Source organism: Chiloscyllium plagiosum, unplaced genomic scaffold, assembly GCF_037043375.1.
Source record: "Chiloscyllium plagiosum isolate Xiang-an unplaced genomic scaffold, Cpla_swu_hap1 HiC_scaffold_23, whole genome shotgun sequence".
NCBI classification, from domain to species: domain Eukaryota; kingdom Metazoa; phylum Chordata; class Chondrichthyes; order Orectolobiformes; family Hemiscylliidae; genus Chiloscyllium; species Chiloscyllium plagiosum.
In genome coordinates this window covers 49,307,687-49,331,294 of record NW_028270161.1, presented here as the reverse complement: position 1 = coordinate 49,331,294, position 23,608 = coordinate 49,307,687, and the positions used below count along the sequence as shown (strand labels likewise).

Here is a 23,608-nt window from a genome sequence, read left to right as displayed (position 1 = left end):
CGTCACTGGCTAGGATATAATTTATCGCCCATCCCTAATTGCCCAGAGGGCAGTTAAGAGTCAACCACATTGCTGTGGGTCTGGAATCACATGCAGGCCAGACCGGGTAAGGAGGGCAAATAAAAATCAAAAGAACTGCAGATACTCTAAATCAGAAATGAAAAGGCTATTTTGAGTGCAACAAGTCTGTCATGTCCAGAAATATTGCACCAACAAATACCAAAGGCTTTTGCCCCTCTCCTTTGTAGCAATGCTTGTTCCATAATGATTCAGACAATTCTGTCCTGAAATGTTGACCCAGCGAATCATTCACCAAAACTACTGCGGGAGGTAGCAAGCCCCGAACAGAAATCTTATTCATAGGTTCTCTCCAGTAGTATTCTTACTGCAAGCAATAGATGGACTGAAGGATCGTTGTTTTAGCTGCACTTTCCAAAGTTGCTGGTTAACATAGAGATTAAAAACCTGTTTCTCTTACTTCCCGCATCCTTAGTCTCACCTCTTAGCTGGGAAGTTAGAAGGGTGAAAGATTTTTAGGATGTACTATTTTACTCCATTACAAGTTTTGCATTTTGCACAACAAGTCTAATGTCAGTCCTTTCTTTCCAACCCTATTTATCCACAATGTTGGGTCAGTTTCTAAAGGAACATTTTACATGCTTTGAAAAAAACATGGGTACTCTTTTAAAATGATCGAAATAGAGATATATCAATATTTTAGAGATTCTTTTTCAGGCAAGTGCATTTGTCAGGAATGAATATTCAAATAAGGCATGTTTTGATCCAAATTCTCCTTACCACGATTAATTTTCTCAGCAAATGTCATTCAGTGTACAGCACAATTCTTGTTTTTAGTTCCTACTAATCCGAAAGTTAAACAAGGGTAAAGAACTCATACTTTGTTTTTTTTAAAGATTGGACTCCCTACAGAATGGAAACAGGCCCTACAAGTCTAAACTGACCCTCTGAAGTGTAACCCACCCAGACCTATTCCCTACCCTATATTTACCCCTGACTAGTGCACCTAACACAATGGCAATTCCCCTAACCGGCACATTTTTGGACTGTGGGAGGAAACCCACACAGACACAGGGAGAATGTGCAAACTCCACACAGACAGTCACCTGAGGTGGGAATCAAACCCAGGTGCTGAAAGGCAGCAGGGCTTCCCACTGAGCCACCATGCTGCCCACAAAGCAACGACAAACACAGTCCCTGAAAGTGTGAACCCCAATCCTATACCTGCTCAGTGTGGGGACTGAACCCACAACCTCGATGTTATTCGCACCACACTCTAACCATCTGAGCTAACCGACCAATATAGTCAAATAGAGATATATCAATATTTGTACCAAGGGACCTAACGACGGCTAGAAGGGCTAATAGAGGTGTAGCCTGGAGTTCATTTTGATGAAATAAAGTGCTGGCAGCATAAAGAAATAAAATTCTAACTCTTCCACATACTGATAGCACTAATTATGATTTGATTGAATTACCCTGATGCAGTCAAGAGTAAATACATTTTTTCACTCATACAAAATAATTCACAGGCATGAAAGAAATATAAGTGCAAAACAGATCTACAGCATTGTGAGGCAAGTGGGGAGTTGCATTTGCTGTAGTATTATGTAAGTACTTCCTTCTGGCCTTGGTACATAGGCTAAATCAGACAAATAGAATAAAAATATTACAAAAGGAGAGTCATGATGAAGCACTTTATCTGTGTTGAAGCAGCATACTGAAAGAAAAATAATTCTTCAGGAATCCAACTTAAACTCCTTACAACATCTTGTCCTTGGTCATTCGTTGATCAAATCGGCCCTGAAAAATCATGTGGTTCCTCTTTATCTTCCTGCTTCATCATTTGCAAATATTTACGGGAAAGGTCTTGTAACTACTGTTAATGTGAAGCATATTCTTTTTCTGGGAGAAGAGGGTGAGTTTTGGAAGGAAAATGTCAGAGTTATACAGGAGGTGAAACACAAAAAGAACTCTAAGACCCAGGACCAAGGCAAAGAGTTTTCAAGTTTGCACAACTGAAGCAAACAGTATATTCAGGCAGTGCACATAGCCTCTGAGCACAGAAGCATAAGGCAGGAAGTGACTAGATAACCAATCTAAATATACTTTGCTAATACAGAAAGAAGGATGACGACTTTCCATTCTTGCTTTTAAAAATCAATCTTGAATGATTAAAAATGTAAACCCAAATCTCTCTTGCTTCAAATACCAAGAGCATAAATCATTGGGTAAAGTGAAATGTGAATAAATGACTGAGAAATGGACATTTGAAGAAAAAGATTTAAACCATGTAACATGTCTGTTATGTATATTGACTACTTAATAAGGTAGAGATATATTGGGCAGAAATTTGAGTATGTTCAAGACAGAGACCAATGGATTTCTAAATATTAAAGACATCAAGAAATAGCAAGAGAGTTTTGGAAATTGGCACTAAAAGATGATTGGCCATGGTCTAACTGAATGGTGGAGCAAGATCATGGGGCTGAATCAAAAAGTGTGGCACTGGAAAAGCACAGGAGGTCAGGCAGCATCCAAGGAGCAGGACAGTCGATGTTTCAGGCATAAGCCCCTCATCAGGAATGTGAGGGGGGAGGGGATTGAGAGATAAATAAGATGGAGGGGTGGGGCTGGGGGGAAGGTAGTTGGGAAGGCGATAAGTAGATGCAGGTGAGGGGTGATGGTGGTCGGTTGGAGAAGAGACTGGAACGGATAGGTGGAAAGGAAGATGGACAGGAGGACAGTTCAAGAGGGTGATGCTGAGTTGGAAGATGGGATCTGTGATTGGGGGGGATGAGTGGAGATGAGGAAACTGGTGAAATCAACAGTGATGCCATGTTGGAGGGTCCCAAGGTGGAAGATGAGGTGTTCTTTGTCCAGGCATCGGGTGGCTAGGATTTGGCAGTGGAAGAGGCCCACTACCTGCATGTTCTTGGCGGAGTGGGAGGGTAGTTGAAGTCGTTGGCCACAGGACGTTGGGGTTGTTTGGTGCTTGCATCCAAGAGATGTTTCCTTAACAGTTCCGTGAGTTGGCGTCCCATCTCCCTAGTATAGAGGAGACCACATCAAGAGCAATGGTTACAGTAGATGAGGTGTTTGCATGTGCAAGAAAGTTTCTGCCGGATGTGGAAGGATCCTTTGGGGCCTTGGGCGAAGGTGAGCGGGGAGGTGTGAGCGCAGGTTTTACAACTCTTGCAATGGCAAGGCAAGGTGCCGAGATTGGAGGGTGGGTTGGTGGGGGGAGTGGACCTATCGAGGGAGTCGCGGAGGGAAGGTGATAGGGCTGGGGAGGGAAATATATCTCTGGTGGTGGGATCTGACTGTAGGTGGTGGAAATGGTGGAGGGTGATGCATTGTGTCTGGAGATTAGTGGGGTGAAAGGTGTGGACCAGGACGGTTCTAATCTTGTTGCCTTTGGAGGGATGGGGTTCAAGGGCAGGGGTACAGGAAGTGGAAGTGATGCGCTGTGGCATTGTTGACCACATGGCAGGGGAAATTGTGGTCCTTGAAATAGGAGGCCATCAGGGATATTCTGGAGTGGAATTATTCCTCCTGGGAGCAGATACAGTGGAGGCGGAAGAATTGGGAGTAAGGGATAGCATTTTTACAGTGGGGGGGTGGTTGGGAGGAGGTGTAGTCCAGGTAGCTGTGGGAGTCAGTGAATTTGAAGTAATGTCAGGGTTGAGTTGGTAGCCGGAAATGGGGACAAAGAGGTCCAGGAAGTGGGGGCGTGGAGGTGTCTGAGATGGGCCAGGTGAACTTTATGTCAGGGTGGAAGTATTTGTGATGATGATGAACTGTTCAACCTCCTCGTGGAAGCATGAAGTGGCTCCAATACAGTCATAATGTAATGGAGGAAAAGGTGGGGAATAGTGCAGGTGTGACTACAGAAGGTGAACTGTTCCATATACCCGACGAAAAGGCAGGCATTGGTGGGGCCCATGCAGGTACCAATGGCTATACCCTTTGGTCTGAAGGAAGTGGGAGGATTTGAAGGAGAAGTTGTTGAGGGTGAGGACCAGTTCCACCAATCAAGTGAGTGTGTCGGTGAAGGGAGACTGGTTGGTTGGCAGGACAGTAAGAAACAGAGGGCTAGGAGACCTTCACCATGGTGGACAGACGTGTTAAGGGACTGGATGTCCATGATGAAGATAAGGTGTTGTGAGTCAGGGAAACGAAAGTCATGGAGGGCGAGCGTGGTGTCCCAAATGCATGTGAAGATTTCCTTGACCAAGAGGGACAGGACAGTGTCATGGTATGAGGAGATAAGTTCGGTGGGGCAGCAGCAGGCTGAGACGATGGGCTGACTGGGGCAGTCAGGTTTATGAATTTTGGGTAGGAGGTAGAACCGGGCGGTGTGGGGTTCCAGGACTTTGAGGTTGGAGCCTGTTGATGGGAGATCCCCTGAGGTGATGAGGTTGTGGATGCTCTGGGGGATGATGGTTGGTGATGAGAGGTGAGATTCTGGTCAAGGGAGCAGCCTCATGGACCTGAAAGGACTACTCATTTTCCGATTTCCTATATTTATAAATTAATCTAGTTTTTTAAGATGTTGCCTCTTAGATTCCATGCTGGGACCATTTCAAAATAAGTTAGTAGCATAACCCATTTGGATGAATGAAGGAGCATTTCACTGAAGATCAACTGGAGGTACATTGTGGTGATTGGTCTCTTATTAGCTTCCATTTGTTGTTGATACAACAATTAAAGACAAAAATTGATTGGATTTTAAAAGGATAATGTGAGAATAAACTCCAGTAAAAATCCCAATAGGCTCCATAGAGGAAGTGTGGATCCCAAATTCATAAAGTGGTGATTTTTGAAGGGATTGTAGACTTACTGAAACAATGGGTCAAGATTAGAATAGCGCTGGAAAAGCACAACAGGTCAGGCAGCACCTGAGGAGCAGGAAAATCGACATTTCAGGCAAAAGCCCTTCTTCAGGTATAAGGCTTTTGCCTGAAATGTCGATTTTCCTGCTCCTTAGATGCTGCCTGACCGGCCGTACTTTTCCTGCACTACTCTAATCTCCAGCCTCTGCAATACCCACTTTCACCTTACTGAAACAATGGGTCTGATTTTCAGATCGAGCTCAGGAGGATCAGGTCTGGACCGGCCCACCCTGATTCTTAAAGGGCCAGACCAATTTCTAGCAGGTCGTAGGCTTGACATCCAAACCAGGAGAGCAGGCTGACTTCAAAGGCTAGAGGACCTATGGTAGGCTGTCAACCAAAAACATTGGCCAAGATGCCAGGTGCAGATTTTCGGATAAAGGAAGGCATTTCAGTATTGAAGTGCCGAAATAAGAAGATATCAGCCCTTTAATTTGTAAATCTCAAACAGTCTCAGGAGCATAGAGATGACTGTGTAGGCTGATCACTTACCTTGGTTGTGATCCACCTGTGATCCACAGGAGCTGAGTCCTGGAGGCAGGTCACAGTGCAGAGCATGGAGTTCAAGACAGTCTGAGCACGTGCCAGCCTGGGAGACGAGTCCGTGGAAGCAGCAAGGCCTCGTGTTCTGAAACCCAGCAGCCATGGACCTAGTGAAAAGTTAAGGGGATGTTAAGCTTATGAGGAGGGACTGAGTAGACTGGGATCATATTCATTTGAATTTAGCAGAATGAGGGGGTATCTTATGGAAACATATAAAACTATGAAGGGAATAGGTAATATGGAAGTAGAGAGGATGTTTCCACTGGCAGGTGAAACTAGGACCAGAGGACATAGCCTCAAAATTAGGGGGAGCGGATTTAGGACTGAATTGAAAAGGAGCTTCTTTACCCAGGGCATTGTAAATCTATGGAATTCCTTGCCCAATGAAGTAGTTGAGACTTCCTCAATAATGCTTTCAAAGCTAAGATAGATTTTTTTTGAACGGGAAAGGAATAAAGGGTTACAGTGAGATGGTGGATAAGTGGAGCTGAGGCCACAAAAGGATCAGCCATGATTTTATTGAATGGTGGAGTGAGCTCAAATGGCCAGATGACCTACTCCTGCTCCTAGTCCTTATGTTCTTATGACTATAATTTGAGTACTTTTTAACAATACTTTTTATTCTTATTCTGGACTTTGACTAATTTGAGTACTTTGTAAAAATTTGTATTCCTATGCTTGACTTTTTTTACTCTTTCAATTGTTATTAGACACTCTGTACTAAGATGGCGCCGTTATACATTTTTCACTGCACGTGACAATAAAGGTTAGTCCATTGTATGTGGGTGGATTAAGGTAACGTTGCTATAGTCCTACTGGAGGATTTGCTGCTTTCTCATTAGAGAGACACAACTGGTGGTGGTTTTACTTTGGGATCACCTCAGGCAAGCGGAGAATTTGAGAAGAAGACTCCCTCATGGTGACCTCAGCTAGTGCAGGCATTGAACTCATGCTTTTGGACATCATTCTACATCACAAGCTAGCTATCCAGCCAACTGAACTATGAGATGAAGTATGACTCACATTCTTTTCCCAACATAAGGCCATATTCATTCATCAACATGGGCATTAGACCTCGGCTTATATCGTGGCCACGATATAAGCCGAGGTCTAATGCCCATGTTGATGAATGGAAATTACAGTGAGCACAGGAATGGGACTTTAATCATTCTAATTTCCCTGAATTGGCTACCACCCACAGGCCCAAAAATGGCTCAGGATCAGTGCTGACCCAGCAAAGTAGCCAAGGAGCAAAACTGCAGGACCATCACATCCGATCCCAACTCTGACCTGCTTAAAAATCCTCACCAATGATGTGAGTTTCAATCCATCTCCTTTCATTCCCCTCACAGACCCTTTTTTTTAAACTAGTTTGTAGCACACCCAACAAAAAAAGGGGAAAATCTGGATTTAGTTTTAGGGAGTGAAGCCAAAGAGGGAGATAAGGTATCAGCAGCAGAGGAGTGATCATAAATCAGTCAGATTTACCATTGTTTCAAAAAAGGATACAGATAATAGGAGCATAATTGTCACATTGGAAACAGGCCAATTTTGCCAAGTAGGTTATGATTTGGCAAACACAGTCTGGAACATTCAATGTTGTGGTAGGTATACATGGAGGAAGGTGGGGTGGTGGGGGTGGAATGGTGGTGGATTCAAAACAAAGCTATTTCCATATGGAAATGAGTGCAAGTCCCAAATCTAGATCCTTCCCCTGCTACCCACAGTTATCAAAGTTTATTCATGGTCCGATGAGGTAAAAAATAAAGTCCTTTGATTAGATACTGCAGAGAACCTGCAGGAGAATTGAAAACAAAGGCAGAAAATTAAAAAGGAAATTAGAAAAGCATGAAAAATATTGGCAAATAAATCAAGCAAAGAAGTTACAGGTGTTTAATGAATACATTAAGAGCTGTAGGATTACTAAGGGAAGAGTAGAAACTAATTAAAAACAACATAATATTGAGGATGCTAGAAATTTGAAACCAATATCAAAAATGCTGGTAATACTCAGTCAGTCTCTGTAGTTATCAATGACCTTTCACCAAACCAGGAAGAACAGAGCTTATCAAAGACCATGAAAGGATTTGTGTAGTTACAGAAGATTAAGGCATGGACCTTTAAAATGTATTTTGTGAGGGATTTTTCATGACTCACCAAGGTCGGAAACAGAGTTGGAGAGGGATTGAAAACACAATCACCAGATGACATGCTGGTCATCCAACACTGCGGCTGCCATGAGTTGTTTTAGAGGAGGCAGGTTCAGAAACTAGCTGGGCTGTTTGACACTATAAGGCAAGCAACCAGTTAAGCTCATTAAGCTCCTCATTGAGAGGTGTTATGATAGTGGTAAGGAGTAATCAGTAAGGAGCTAGGTGATGCAGACATTACAGCCAAAGAGGGCAAGTGTAAAATATTAGATGGAATAAATTCAATGAGAAGGGAATATTAAGAGATTGGGTACCTAAATTACAAGGTCCTGCTGAATGGTCTCAAGCTGCTAAAAGAGGTAGGGAGGAAATAGAGGAGGGTCTGAATGTAAAGTTTCATCTTATCTGCCTATGGTGACTGTTGTGTTGCCTCATAGTTGAATGCAGTACATCTTTACAAGACTTGCTCAATGTATCATTGCAAGTGACCTGAGGGTATAAAGGGGCTAATCGAAATGGGGCTTTAAATGGGGCTTTAAATGGGGCTAGTTGAAGCATGACACATTGATGGAAACATTCTGCTCTTTGTAACTGGATAGCTTAATATTACCCCGATATTGAAATGTTTGTGACTAGAATACCATGGGCAGCACGGTGGCACAGTGGTTAGCACTGCTGCCTCAGAGTGCCAGAGACCCGGGTTCAATTCCTGCTTCAGGCGACTGACTGTGTGGAGTTTGCACATTCTCCCTGTGTCTGCATGGGTTTCCTCCCACAGTCGGAAAATGTGCAGGTTAGGTGAATTGGCTATGCTAAATTGCCTGTAGTGTTAGGTGAAGGGGGGAATGGATCTGGTGGGTCGGTGTGGGCTAAAGTGCCTGTTTCCACACTGTGACTAATCTAATATTTGGAGATTAGATTAGATTACTTACAGTGTGGAAACAGGCCCTTCAGCCCAACAAGTCCACACCGACCCGCCGAAGCGCAACCCACCCATACCCCTACATTTACTCCTTTAACCTAACACTACGGGCAATTTAGCATGGCCAATTCACCTGACCCGCACATCTTTGTGACTGTGGGAGGAAATCGGAGCACCCGGAGGAAACCCACGCAGACACGGGGAGAATGTGCAAACTCCACACAGTCAGTCCCCTGAGTCAGGAATTGAACCCGGGTCTCTGGCGCTGTGAGGCAGCAGTGCTAACCACTGTGCCACCGTGCCGCCCAGATATCAGAAGCTCTAATAAACATCTTTTAAGTCTTTCAATACCCCACAATACCTAAATTGAATTTGGCCACATTTGGAGTATTCTGTGCAGTTCTGGTTGCCATACGATAGAGACAATGTAGAGGCTTTGGAGAGGGTGCAAAGGTTTACCAGGATGTTGCTTAGATTAGAGGGTATTAGTTATAAGGAGAAGTTGGATAAACTTGGATTGCATTTACTAGAAATTCGGAGGTTGAGGGGGCAACCCTGGTTGAAATCAATAAAGTTTTGAGAGGCATGGTTGGAATGGATAAGCAGAGTCTTTTTTCCAGAGTGGAAATGTCAAATAATAGAGGACTTAGGTTTAAGGTGAAAGGGGAAAAATTTAAGTATGCAAGACAAGTTTTTTACACAGAGAATGGTAGATGCCTGGAGCGCACTGTCAGGAGAGGTGGGAGAAGCAGAAGCGATAGCAATGTTTAAGAGGCATTTAGACAAGACGAATAGGCGGTGAATAGAAGGGTAGGGACCATGTGCAGACACATGGGATTAATTTAGAATGGCATCATGGTTGGCACAGACATGGTGGGCCGAAGGACCAGTTTCTGTGCTGTACTGCTCTATGTTCTATATTACCATGTCCAGTTCTTACATTATGGTAGATAATATTGGCATTACCATAACAGGTAAGAATACGCTACTGGAGGCATAGCCCACGCCACAGCAGTAATTCATGATTGGCTGCAGTAGCCAATTAAAAAAGAGTTCAAGATCTCAATGGTGGGGTTTTGGGAACATCAACTAGACAACAGTCCTGAGCATCACCATTAACAGCACCAATTTCTGTCAGTAGATGATCTGTAAATTAAACAGCTAGAATGCAGAACTATTTCCTTTCTGCTTAAATTTATATAAAGTTTGAAAGTTGAAAAATGTGGTGCTGCAAAAACACAGCAGGCAGGCAGCATCCGAGGAGCAGGAGAATCGACGTTTCGGGCATAAGCCCTTCTTCAGGAATGAGGCTGGTGTGCCAAGCGGGCTGAGATAAAAGGTAGGGGGGAGGGAATTTGGGGAAGGGGTGCTGGGAATACGATAGGTGGAAGGAGGTGAAGGTGAGGGTGATAGGCCGGAGAGGGGGTGGGGGCGGAGAGGTCGAGAAGAAGATTGCAGGTCAAGAGGGCGGTGCTGAATCCGAGGGTTGGGACTGAGATAAGGTGGGGAGAGGGGAAATGAGGAAGCTGGAGAAACCTACATTCATCCCATGTGGTTGGAGGGTTCCTAGGCAGAAGATGAGGCGCTCTTCCTCCAGGCATCGTGTGGCCAGGGTCTGGCGATGGAGGAGGCCAAGGACCAGCATGTCATTGGCGGAGTGGGAGGGGGAGCTAAAGTGTTCAGCCACGGGGTGGTTGGATTGGTTGGTGCGGGTGTCCCAGAGGTGTTCCCTGAAACGTTCCGCAAGTAGGCGGCCTGTCTCCCCAATGTAGAGAAGACCATATCGGGTGCAGCGGATACAGTAAATGATGTGTGTAGAGGTGCAGGGGAATTTGCAATGGATATAGAAGGATCCATTGGGGCCTTGGAGGGATGTGAGGGGGGAGGTGTGGGTGCAATTTTTGAAAACCTGTCTTTTACTTTAAGAAAAATGAATTGTTAGCTGACTTTCCAATTTAGAATTTTTTTTAAAAAAGCAGTCAAAGGCTTAAGTAACATTTGGACAGGCAAATGGGTGGGATAGATATGGAGAGATATGGACCAAATGCAGGCAAGTGGAACTAGATTAATTGTGAAAACTGGGCAGCATGGACACGTTAGGCCAAAGGGCCTGTTTCCATGCTCTATGACTCTGTAAACCTAAGGTTACTCTTGGCAGGAATACAAAGCTCCAGTGAACAAAAACACAAAAACTATTTTCAAAATACTAAAATGCAGTTTTATGCTCTAACAAACCTTACCTGTGTGTAGCAATTGGTTGGTTCCACCATTTTCTTTATCCAAGTTGACGTAAAGTGGTCTTATCACTCTTTATTTGGCATGAAAGTCATCTAGTGGCTGAAACCTGCAACTGCAATAAACAAAATTGTGTTTATTAATCCAACATTCTAAAGGGATTACAGTCCAGTAAAGGAGCAGCAACGAGAAAATAAAGTGAAACAGAAGCTGAAAAGGCAAAATGAGAGGAGAGGAAGGCTAAACTGGTCAAAGAAACAAAACAAACATGCCACTATAATTGAATAAATAAATAGTTAATTATGGAGTGCACAACCAATGATGCCTTTACTGAATTACAGCTATTCAAGTGTTGTATGTAGTTCTGTTTTACAGATCAATAGATAAATGATCCTGAGAATGAAAATCTTGTTTCCCATCAGCAAGGAGAATTAATTCATCTGAACTCTCTGCAGTTGATCAATAAGATCCAGAAAAGATCTGGAAAGTTCTTGAAGACCAGTTCAATATAAGAATAAATTTCAGGATTAATAGACTCCAACTCACGTCACACAGGCAGAAACTCCAAGAATCTATTGAGCAGTTTACCACAGCAAAGGGTAGGCGTCAACTTTCCCTCTAAACTGTGGAAAACCACAGGTGCCGTAACAGTTGCATTTACCTAAAATCTGTTCAGCATTTCTTCATTTTTGCAAAGCATGTGGCACCAAGCCATACTGTACCTGCACATGCAGGATATCTATTCCAAAGATCAAGCCAGAACCCAGAACAAAGCACAGGTGACCATATAGAAAATTGCACATCACAATACTGGCACAAAGAAAAGTGGTAGGGACTAACAAAAACACAGATACATCAATAAACTCAAAATGTTAATTTTAGAAGATGAACAAGCTTTCCATATTGTTAACCTCACACACCACATTGATAGTGTAAGGTGATCTTAAACTTTTATAACCATTCAATACTAATGTCCTGAAAAGGCAATGTCAAGACACCCCAGCGTCTAAAATCAACACAAAAGCTGCTGACAATATATTGTCACTGCGCAGTCTGAAGGTTATGGATGCCAGCAAGTGGCAAGTGGCACCCCATGGTACAACTGACAAAAGATAGTCCCACAGGGTATAACAGATCATCAATTCCATTCATAAGCAGAATCATACTACAGTGTCAGTATGCAAATTCTTTTTAACTTCCCAAAATCTTACCGTCAATCCAGCAGAGATGAGAAGGTAAAATGAAGTTAGATCTAGATCTGAAGTTGGAGTCACAAATCCTGAGTTACAAACCACACCCACTCTGATGGAACAGATCATGCCTGGTGCAATCAAATCAGCTGAAGTTGAAGCTGTTCTTAAGGTTGAACTGTTATCAATTTGGCCAGAACCGTGGTGAACTGTTTAAATTGGCAACAACTACAGGAGTTGCAAAAGTCTATTATCTGAGGTGGCCTGACATTATGAAAGAAATTGCTGAGAGCATTCATTTACTTTGGCCAAACCAAGACGTGTTTGGTATTTCATGTCAAGTTATCTTCAAGGACAAACACATCCTAGTACCAAAGGAATTACACAAAGATATCACAATGACAATACAGCCAGGACAAATGGGTGTTGAACAGGCAGGATGACTAGCACTATGAATTTGTGTAGTGGCCCAGGGTACCTCAGGATATTTAACAACTTATAAATGTATGTGAGGCATGTCAAATGTGCCAGCCACAGCAGCAGAGGGAGCCTCTACATCCACACAACGTTTTAACTACTTCTTGGACACAAGTAACAATAGAACTGTTCACATTGCACAAGGAACTTTACATTCTTGTGATTATTTCTCTAAGTATCTCATCGTTCAACGACTTAGTAATAAAGTGAATGTGACCATCACTGATACAACCATCGCTGTTTTCAGTTTATTCTGTGTCCCAGAACATATAGGGTCTGACAACAAACTGCATTTCCCTGGCCACTCATTTCATAAAGGTAAGTGGAGAGTGATCCATATCTCATTGTCACACCACTGCCCTCGCTCAAACAGTCTAACAGAGGATATGGTGCAGGAGACAGTGAGAGCTGCAGATGCTGGAGATTGGAGTCAAAATGTGTGGTGCTGGAACAGCACAGCAGGTCAGGCAGCATCCGAGGAGCAGAAGAGTCGATGTTTCGAGTATAAGCTCATCATCAGGAATGCAGGGGATAGGAGGTGCCCAAGGGGGCTGAGAGATAAATGGGAAGGGGGTGAGGCTGGGGGAAAGGTAGCTAGGAATGCAATAGGTAGATGAAGGTGGAGGGGGGTGGTAATAGGTCGGAGCAGATAGGTGGGAAGGAAGATGCACAGGTAGGGCAGTTCAAGAGAGAATATGGTAAAACCTATCCAGTCAATGACCATTACCTGTCAAACAACAAACAAGACTGTCACATCGCACCACTGCATTTTTATGCAGCACTAATGGAGAAGAGATCACCATCCTCAATGTTTGAAAGGAAAATGCGAGCAACAACCAATGGGCTAACTATTCCAAGACAGAGTACATTCTTTTCCAAATACAGGGGAGAATGAAAGAGGTAGATGACAAGTGAGCAGAACAACCACAGCTACACACATAGTAAAGAATGTGAGTCAAAAACCCAAATACTTGGATACCAGCACAGGTTCCTAGAATATGCAACCAGGCCAGTTCATATCAGGTCACTTCTGATCATAATACTACATTGAGAGGGAACTGAAAACTGGTGCTAATTTTAGTTAGCTTTGGAGAAGGATGAAGAGAATATATTTGAACTGGGGAAGGGAGAGTTCTGCTATTGTTGTGTATGACCTCACAAGCCTAGCATTTCAGCTCAAGTCTCCTCTTGGGTCCTGACTCCACTTTGGGAAGCCTTGTTATAAACTCCGGTTTACATGTTAGTATAGTTTTAGAATCGATGACACATGCATAAGACATGCTCGTGATATCATCACTGCATCAGAGAACATGACCAAAGGGTATAAAAGTCTCAGATTCCATCTGAACTGGGGTTAGTTGATGTCTGAGACATTGGTGGAAGCATGCTATGCTTTGTAATAAATAGTTTGATATTTGCCCAGACACTGAAATGCCTGTGACTCTCATAACTACTTATATCCATCAAGAACTGTAATGAACATTTGTTGAATCTTTCAACACCATGTTACCCACAACTGATTTCTATGTTATGTGAACTAATATAATTTTTGCTGCTTCAGATAAAAATACCCGGAAGAAGTCAATGTCCACACCACAGTATCAGTTCAATGTTAGAGGACTATTAACATGTCCCAATGTCTTTAAAGTAGAAAGCAAAGAATGAAGACAGTAATTACAGACAGTCGGATTAAATTTGGTGGCAAGAAAGTCATTGGAAACTTTTCTGAGGAAATGTACAAACCACGACTAGAGGCACAAATTAATCAAGAGCAGTCAGCATGGGTTTGTTCAAAAAAGATTATGTCGGTGGAACTTGCCTAATGTTTTGAAGAGGTAACAAGGAAATTTGATGAGGGTAGTACATTTGATGACTATATGGATTTTGACAAGGTCCTACATAGTAGAACAGTCAGACAAGTTAAAGTGAAGTGAGGATTTGGAAACAGCCTTGGGAAGCAAGAGGTAATGGTTGATGGGTGCTTTAATTATGAGAAAGCTGTTTCCAATGCATTCCACAAGCCTCAGAGCTGTCCCAATTAGGACATTTCTAGATATTCATTTGTAGTGCCGTATTGTACAGGGATATGAATCAAAACTTCAAAACTGGAGTTAGACTGATCAGTCGCATTGTAACTATGCAATCTATCTCAAATTAGAACAGACGCCACAGACACCCTGAACTGAATGGACTCATTCTGCGCTTTAAATTTTCTGCGTTTTAAATGTTTCTATGTCATAAAGTTGAGATCAGAAATTTTAGACTGGCCAAGAAACAAACCTTGGACGCTTGCTGGTCAACATGTCGCAGTGGCTTGTCAACTATATTGACTGAGCTATTGGGAGAGCCCCGATCTCACTTTGCAAATGCAGAACTCATTACTGGCAAGTGAAATACTCCAACAGTAAAAGCACACTAGTTTGGTAATGGAACCACTTGACAGCATCAGGAATAGAAGGAACAAGAAATGCGAACAAAATGTTGGAGTATTTCACTTAACAGTAATGAGCACTGCATTTGCAAAGGAAACTAGGAACAAATGAGTCGCCACATGCCGTGTAAATTACCGCTAGTTACTGTCAAATGTTTACATTAATACAAATGGTTCTGAAGGATGCTCGTATAGTATTCCATTTCCAGCAATGCATTACAGTAGGAGGAGATTAAGTGCAATTGTGCTATGTCTTCCCTTGCCTGTGTTACGTTGAATACATATGATTAAATTTTTCTCCTTTTAAGAATCAGGACAAATGTCCATTTTTCATCATAATTAAGGACCATGAACAGAATTGCAGGATTGCGTGGCTTTAGAATTTTTTTTACGATAATGAAAAAGTAGTATCCAATTATAACACACCCGTAATGATCCTTTAACAATTCTCAAGCAACTAGCAAGGCACTTAACCAATTAAATGTCACAAAGTTCATTCACCACGGAATCTGTAATTTTAGGGAATGGATCATCTGCAAGTTGATGAAAAAAATTAACAAGGACATCACTAAGCTCCTCACATCCAACTATTGCTATTGCTATATATAGTGTAGACACTGCTATATAGGCAAATGTTGTAATTATTTTGCACAGAATGACAGATAAAATGTTTTTCGAGGTTAAGAGATACATGTTGGGCAGACCACTGGGAAAATGGCTTACCCTTTGAGTTGTGCCATAGAGAATCTTTATATCTGTGTGAGGAACCAAATGGGGTTTGAATACGAACAATCATCACAAAAGCAGCATCTCCATTGACCAGAGATGCCTCCTCAGTGCAGCACTGAAATGACAATCCACACTGTTCAAAGCAGTTATGTGGTTAGGTTTGAACACTTCTAACTCAGAAGTTAGCAAGTGATCCAAAGCAACAGCATCAAACCATATCAGGTCCAGCAGATTTTTCATGGACCTGATAATGTCCAGATACACAAAGAGGAGTGTGTGCAGTACCTCACCTTAGGTCCTGAAGGGAGATGGAATTCAAACTCCACCTCCACAGCCCCAATATTATAGATCTCCTTGTTTAACGGAGGGACTGACCCATCTCAGGGGAGATGGTTCAGCAACTCACTGTAACTCTGGCCTCTACATAGAGATGGTGTAGGGATAACAAGGTTGTGGAAACTTCCAAAGTTATGTGCTCTGGGGTTACAGTGGGGACATTAATAGTGATGAAAAGGGCTCAATCAAAACCCAGTGGAGGCTGAGCCAGAGGGAGAGCAACAGAAAGGGTCAAATGAAGTAAGGGTGGGTGGGGGGGGGTTGTGAGCACTGATGATTCACAGGCATGGCCTGCATGTTATTGACACCAACACAGATTTAGAACTTGTACATTTTGTATTGAAATTCAAAAGCACAATAACTTTATAAAATGTGTGTGACTGCCTACAAAGTGAGCAGAGTATGTTATTGCTTTTTCTTCAGGAACAGCATTAATAACTTTGCTTTTGCGTCTTTCCTAGTGGCAGCTGCAGTAATCATGCCTTCACTGATTCAATAATGCCATCTATCTGCCTCCTATTTGCCCTTCATGTTCAGTAGTAGTTGTTCACAGTGGCTCAGTGGCTAGCACTGCTGCCTCACAGTGCCAGGGACCCGGGTTCTATTCCAACCTCAGAAGACTGTCTGTGTAGAATTAGTATGTTCTCCCCATGTCTGTGTTGGATTTCTTCAGGTGCTCCGGTTTCCTCCCACAGTCCAAAGATGTGCAGGTTAGGTGGATTGGCCAAGCTAAATTGCCTGTTATGTTCAGGAATTTGTAAATTAGGTGCATTAATAATGGGTTTGGGTAGGATAACCTTTGGAGGGCTAGTGTGGATTTGTTGGGCCAAATGTTCTGTTTCCACACTGTAGAGATTCTATGATGAATTGGGTTTTTGAATTATGGCTTCAAAACAATCACTGCATTATATTGTACCCATTGTTGGCCTCCTTGTCATGTAAGCTAAACAAGTGGCATGAAGGAATGGATTGAAATGCGAAAGAATTTTTGAAAACCAGGGATTTACAAGGATGGCTGCATGTTTTTAAAAATAAGGGGCGGAACAGTGGCTCAGTGGTTAGCACTGCTGCCTCATAGTACCAGGGACCTGGGTTCAATTCCTGTCTCGGGCAACTGTCTGTGTGGAGTTTGCACATTCTCCCTATGTTTGCGTGGGTTTCCTCCGGGTGCTCCAGTTCCCTCCCACAGTCCAAAGATGTGCAGGTTAGGTGAATTAGCCATGCCAAATTGCCCGTAGTGTTAGGTGCATTAGTCAGGGTAAAGGTAGGGAAATGGGTCTGGGTGGAGTGCTCTGCGGAGGGTCGGTGTGGACTTATTGGGCCGAAGGGCCTGTTTCCACATTGTAGGGAATCTAATATAATTTGATACCTTTTGTGAACAATACTTGTACAGCTGTGGTTCCAGAAATATGCAAACAAACTGGAGCCGAGGGATGTTTACAAGTGGAACTGATTGTTGTGGACCAATGGCCAGTTACTTATGACAAAGCTTCTCTTCCTGGCAACAATTTTGTCACTGATTGCCAGGTAATTGAACTGCTTTCACTGGGAGCAAGATGGAGAAAAGATAGTGAGACCAGAAAAGAAACCTGCAGGACAGCTGCAGCCAAAAGCTCCTTCTCTTAGTTCTTTGCAGTAAGTCACTTTAAACCTGAAAAAAACCTGTTAATTAATTTCTCCAGCAGATGTGCAAGTGTGAATTGGATGAGTCAGTTATCTTTCGTAAATGAACCAGCCACTCTGTGCCTCTTGCAAACCAGTAGACACATTTGGAAAAAACAAAGTCAAGGAGAAACCTTTGGATCAGACATAACTCACCCAGCAGATCTTGTGACCAAAGAACCATTTCTCCCATTTCCCCATAGCCCCATGTTTTTTTCCAGCTGTTTACGTCTGTCTATGTGTGTGTGTATGCGGCAGTTTATAAGGGGTTTCACGTTTTCATTTGTAAAATGCACTTAATTCGATGTAATTGTTTATTTGAATCTAATTACTGTACTGGGAATAATGCTTCTTCTCCGATATGGAAAACTGAGCCATGCTTTCTATCGACCTGGGTCTGAAAATTAAGTACTTTGTGTATCGCTTTAAAAACTTGAACTTTTGTGATGACTCGAGGAATAGCGGGGTTTGATTTACAGAGTACTGTCTCAGTGGGTTTTGACTTGATTAGATGGAGCTTAAAAGTAGAAACTCCAGTTTCCCAATACTAATTACACTCCTTCTGAGTTCTGGAAGGCAACACTTTGTGGCTATTATATTCTTATACTTGTGATGATGCTGTGACTTTAAGAGGTGTGTTTTGTCCTGATTTCTTTTGGGGGAGGGGGACAGGTGGTGAGAAGTCTATGAGGCAATAAACAACTTGTGAGGCCTGTTTTTTTAAAACATTGGAACAATAGAAGCAGCTTGACTGGATGGGGTCAAACCCACACAGAAGCAGGATCTTTAGTTTTTTCAGCAGCAGTTGCTGTTGGAGTCTTGAAGAAATGAAAGCTATTTTTTCCTTTTCTTTGGTACAGCCAAAAACTGGGGGTTCTTTGCCGGCTATGGGAGTTATGTGTGAGACAGCCTGTTTTCTGTATTTGCCTTTTGCTAAGGGTGTATTTATGAAATGTTACCATATTGGAGCAGTTACGTAGTAATTATTACTGCATCTATTATTCAGTGAAGATATTTTCCCAGAGAGTTAAGTTATTCCAAATCCTATTTCTCTGTTTATTTATTTGTTTATTTGTGGTGAATAAGGTGTGCTTTGTTTTAAATCTAATAGTTTGATGAATCAAGTTGTAACTAGAACGCAACACCTTACATTTATCTTTGAAATAAGAAGAAGTTAGTGTCTAGGGTATCTTCTGAATATTTTAAGGGGGTTTGGTCTGGTCTATAACACACTAAAACAGATGAATGCAAGGACATGAGATATGATGTGGAAGGGAGGTGGGCCAAATGCCTTTTAAGGGGATTAGTGGTAAAAATAATACTCTGGGTGTAGTATATATTCACTTTGCTGTCCACTAATTGATTAAGGTCACACACCTCAGATGTCCTTATTGAAGCGTGACTATTGCCTACTTAGGAAGCCTCCATACCACAATATTTGAGGGGATAGCATTTTGCTTGATTGCTGTGGATGTGGGGGTTCAGGATTCTTTCAATAACATTGTGTTAACTTTCTGATATTCCTGACAGACATTATTACTGGGGCGGCTCAGCAGTTAGCACTGCTGCCTCACAGCGCCAGGAACCAAGGTTTGATTCCAGCCTTCGCTGAGCGTCTCTGTGGAGTTTGCACATTCTCTGCATTGATTTCCAGGTCAGATGGACTAGCCATGTTAAATCGCCCTGTGGTGACCAAGAATGTGCAGGCCAGATGGATTCGCCAGGTAGACACGGGGTTACAGGGATAGGTTTGGGGTGGGAGACGGGGTCTAGGTGGGATGCTCTTCAGAGGGGTTGGTGCAAACCCAGTGGGCTGGATGGCCTTTTTCTGCATTGTAGTGACTCTTTGTTTTCTCACTGAACTCAGAAGGAGAACATCCTTGATTCAAACTAGAATAAGTACCCACCAAGGTGAAATTCTCTGAGCTGGTGAAAGGTTCAGGTAAGATGCTTTTCTTTTAAGGTTTCACTGGTTTCCTCCTCAGAGGTACAGTCGAGCTGAGGGAATGCAGCACCCGGCCCTTTGTGGATGCATGATGCATTGGTGTCCTGCATGAGAAAAGAGAGGGAATTACTTGTAGAAGATGGACAAAGTTTCAGAAAATTAAGAATGAATCAGTATTGGTTGTAATGGAAGAGCAGCACAGCACAGTGTAGCTAACTGGGTTGGTTGCCCACTGGAGTATCACAGTGTCCATGTGTAGAGTCTCCTCCCCTCTGGCCAACTCAACTGTTCTCTCCTCGCAGAGTGTGAGAAGCTTAATGTCTGCAATCGTCCTATCCGTCTTGGACTGTTTGGCCCAGTTTTGGGTCCATTTCCTTCCCTGGGCAGTGAGACAAAAGGAGATTGAAGTGATGCAAGGGGAGTTAATTGTCATGCAAAAGATGATTAGGTGTCCCTAAAGAGTGAGTAAGGAAAGTAGAGCTCCGGAAGGGTTTATCATTACTGAAGATGAGGTGGGTGAGGGACATTGGTGTCTCGTGATACTGAGGGTGTGGTCCATCGATGTTGGAAAGATGTGTAGCAGTGGCAGAGTGACAGTGAGTGACAGCATCTTTGAGTGTGACATAGCAAAGAGAAGGTTTTGGCACTGACCCTTGCAGAGCACAGAACATCTTTCTGCCCTGCTATACATCCTCATTGTGTGAGATACTGCAATAACTGCGCTGCAACTTTTTTTATATAGAATCCCTACAGTGTGGAAACAAGCCCTTCAGCCCACACCAAAGAGTAACCCATCCCCCTACATTTATCCCCTGACTAATGCACCTAACCTACATATCCCTAAACACTATGGACAATTTAGCATGGGCAAGTCACCTAAGCTGCACACCTTTGGATTGTGGGAGGAAACTGGACCAACCGGAGAAAACCCACGCAGACACAGGGAGAATGTGGAAACTCCACACAGACAGTCACCCAAGGCTGGGATCAAACCTGGGCGCTTACGTTGTCAGGCAGCAGTGCTAACCACTGAGACACCTGTTAGACTGCTGGCTCTAGAAGTACTGCGCTGCTGGAAAAGGACTGACCTCCTGTTCATGACCCCATCCACCAACTCTTCAGTTCTTAGTCTGTGACAGAGACAGCATCCTTCACTTTCTGCTGAGACATGTTCTCATTGATTTGGCTCGAACACCGCAGTGAGAAAGGTCGTTCCTGGCTTGCACCATTTGAAGTGAAGTGGAACTGGACTTCAAATATATTTCCAGGGCATTAAAGCTGGATGATACCAGCACTTCTGTACTGTCTCATAATGAGATTCCCAATGAAACAACTGATATTCTGATGAGGAAAGTGGAAGATTAAATTCGCCCCAGCCATGGAACAGTTGGTACCATGAAACTCACTTACCCCCACACTTAAGCTGCAAATAGGAAATTTCAGCCTGTAGTGTCTGAATTTCAGTGGGGGCTTTAAGTGAAGAAAAGCAGACCAACTGTGAAACAGTTAGGTTTGACATCGTAGGCAGGAAGCAAGTATTTTAAAAATCACAACAAAAATTGCTGCACTTGTCAATATAGCAAGTAGCTAAGCAGATGATTGGGGTTATTTGAGTAATAAATTGACTGGGTAGATATAAAAGGGCAACAGCTAAAGCTGGTGTGGGGAAGATGTTCGAAGACTGAGTAGCTAATAAACTCTATCCTCAAAGAAAGGTGTCTTAGCTTTTGTCTTACAGATCAGCTTAGATTCGGTTTGACAGTGCTGTCTCAGAGAAATAATAACAAAAACATAATAAGCAGTTTTTTTATTCTTAGGTGGGATGTGCACGTAAGTAATTGTTGCTCATTTTTGTATTTACCCTTCTGCCTATTCAGAAGGCTGTTAAGAATCAACCACATTGCTGTGGGTTGGGAATCACATGTAGACTTACCAGGAAGGAACGGCGAATTTCCATCCCTAAAACAGTGTTAGTGAAGCAGATGAGTGCTTACCTGGCCATCGTCAATGAGATTAGTCTTAATTTCCAGATTTATTGACTGCATTCAAATTCTACTGTCTGCCATGATGTGATGTGAACCTATACCCCCAGAGCATTAACCAAGACCTCTAGCTTACTAACCCAGTAGTGTTACCACTAGTGCAGCATCTCACCCCAATATAAGAAATGTTATACTATATATGATGAGAAAGAAAATGGATTGCAGAAAGCAACCTTGATGGAGTATCCATCATGGAACAATGCTCACTATTACTACAATTAAAAGAGTTGTTGCTAAAAATGGCACACTTAAAAGGGAACTGGTTCATAAAACCAGCAATAAAAGTTGGTAAATTTACCATAGTCCCAGATGACCATAGGGCTGCTCTTTATTAGAGAGAGATGACTGGTGATGGTTTAACCTTAGGGTCACCACCCTTCAGGCAAGGGGAGAGGCTGAGAAGAAGAGTCCTTCATGGTAACTTCAACCGTGCAGGAATTGAACCCATGTTGTTAGTGTCATTTGGAGTTGCAATACATCTAGCCAGAATGCCTCACTGTAGGTTCCATGTATTCTATTGTATCTTTTCTGCGCTCAGTTTTAACAAAGGAGGGACAAGGTCATGGGTAACCAAACTCCTCACAGCATTCAGGTCACTCGCTGCCTGCCTCAGACTCCCCCAGCTTTAATGTTGATCAGACAGATTTCCCAAGTTATTAGAAACACAGGAAATGGGAGCAGGGGAAGGCGATTTGGCCTTTTGAGTCTGCTCTGTCATTCAGAATGTCTGATCAGCCAACTCAGTACTTGTTTCCCCAAATACCCTTGGATCCCTTTAGCCCTGAAACTACTCGAGCTCCTTATTGAAAACAGTCAATGTCTTAGCCTCAATCATTTCCTGTGGCAGAGAATTCCACAGACTCACTACTGTGTGGATGAAGAAATTTCTCCTCATCTCAGTCCTAAATAACCTACCCTGAATCCTTAGACTGTGAACCCTGGTTCCGGACTCCCTAATCGTTGGGAACATCCATCTTGCATTTATCCTGAGTAGATCTGTTAGAATTTTACAGTATTCGATGAGAACCCCACCCCGTTCTTTCTCAACTCCAATGAAAAGAGTCCTAACCGATCCAGTGAATCTTCGTACGTCAGTCCAACCATCCCAGGAATCAGTATGGTAAAACTTAATTGCATTCCTTCCATAGCCAGAACATTATTTCTCAGATAAGGAGAACAAAACTGCACACAATTCTCACCAAGTACAATTGCGGCAAGCCATTGCTGCTCCTGTACTGGAGTTTCCTTGCTATGAAAGCCAACATACTATTTGGCTTCTTCACTGCCTGCCCTGCCTATAGCCTGAGAAACATAAGAGCATTAGAAACATAGAGAATAGGAATAGGCCATTCGGCCCTTTTAGCCTGCTCCACCATTCAGTATGTTCAGGGCTAGAAGGCTGGAAATGAAGGCAGGGGAAAGTTACTTGCTGAAGAATTAAACTTGTCTTTCCAGGGGGAACAGGAATGCACCCCCCACCCACAGAACTCTAGGAAAACCCGGCTCCCTCCTTTCAATTGGATGCCCTTACCCATGCTCAGTGTGTCAGTGATCACTGCCCACATCACCCTCCAGCCCAGAAGCATTAACCCAGTGTCTCTCTGACCTCCCTCACCCATTATATTATTCACTATCTCTATGCTGCCCCCTCCTCCTAGCCCTTTCAACCTCTTCCCTGTGATGCAGGAAGCCAGCATAATCCTGCAATGCTCTCTATTTCTGCCTCTCCTTCTGACTGGGACAGAGAGCCTGTTAAAAACACTGGCAGACAGTGTTCTGCCCAGAAATCCTGCCCACTCTTGGAAATCCTGACCCAGCAAACTTCAGGGTGGCTGTAATCTTGTGGCTGTTTATATAATGTGTGGGTTTAAAGACACCACCCATTTTGGAGACAGCAAGAACTTTGCTTGCTAAAATGACTGTATCTAGTTTGTCACAATACAAGGTTTCAGAGTTCAGGATGAAGCCGTGCACAGTAAAATGGTTGAGTGTGGAAACCTCTCCAATGTCATCCACATAATACCAGAAGTAAG

At 43.0% G+C, this 23,608-nt stretch overlaps 1 long non-coding RNA gene across 1 annotated transcript; it reads right to left on the bottom strand.

Annotated features, from left to right (window-relative positions):
* Nucleotides 1–2,378: 2,378 nt before the first annotated feature.
* LOC122561614 (uncharacterized) lies at nucleotides 2,379–19,632 on the bottom strand. Its single transcript, XR_006315055.2, has 4 exons — nucleotides 19,496–19,632; nucleotides 10,769–10,878; nucleotides 5,406–5,563; nucleotides 2,379–3,066 (listed from the first exon to the last, which is right to left on the bottom strand). It is a non-coding gene; the product is annotated as an uncharacterized LOC122561614 (long non-coding RNA).
* Between the last annotated feature and the right edge of the window lie 3,976 nt (nucleotides 19,633–23,608).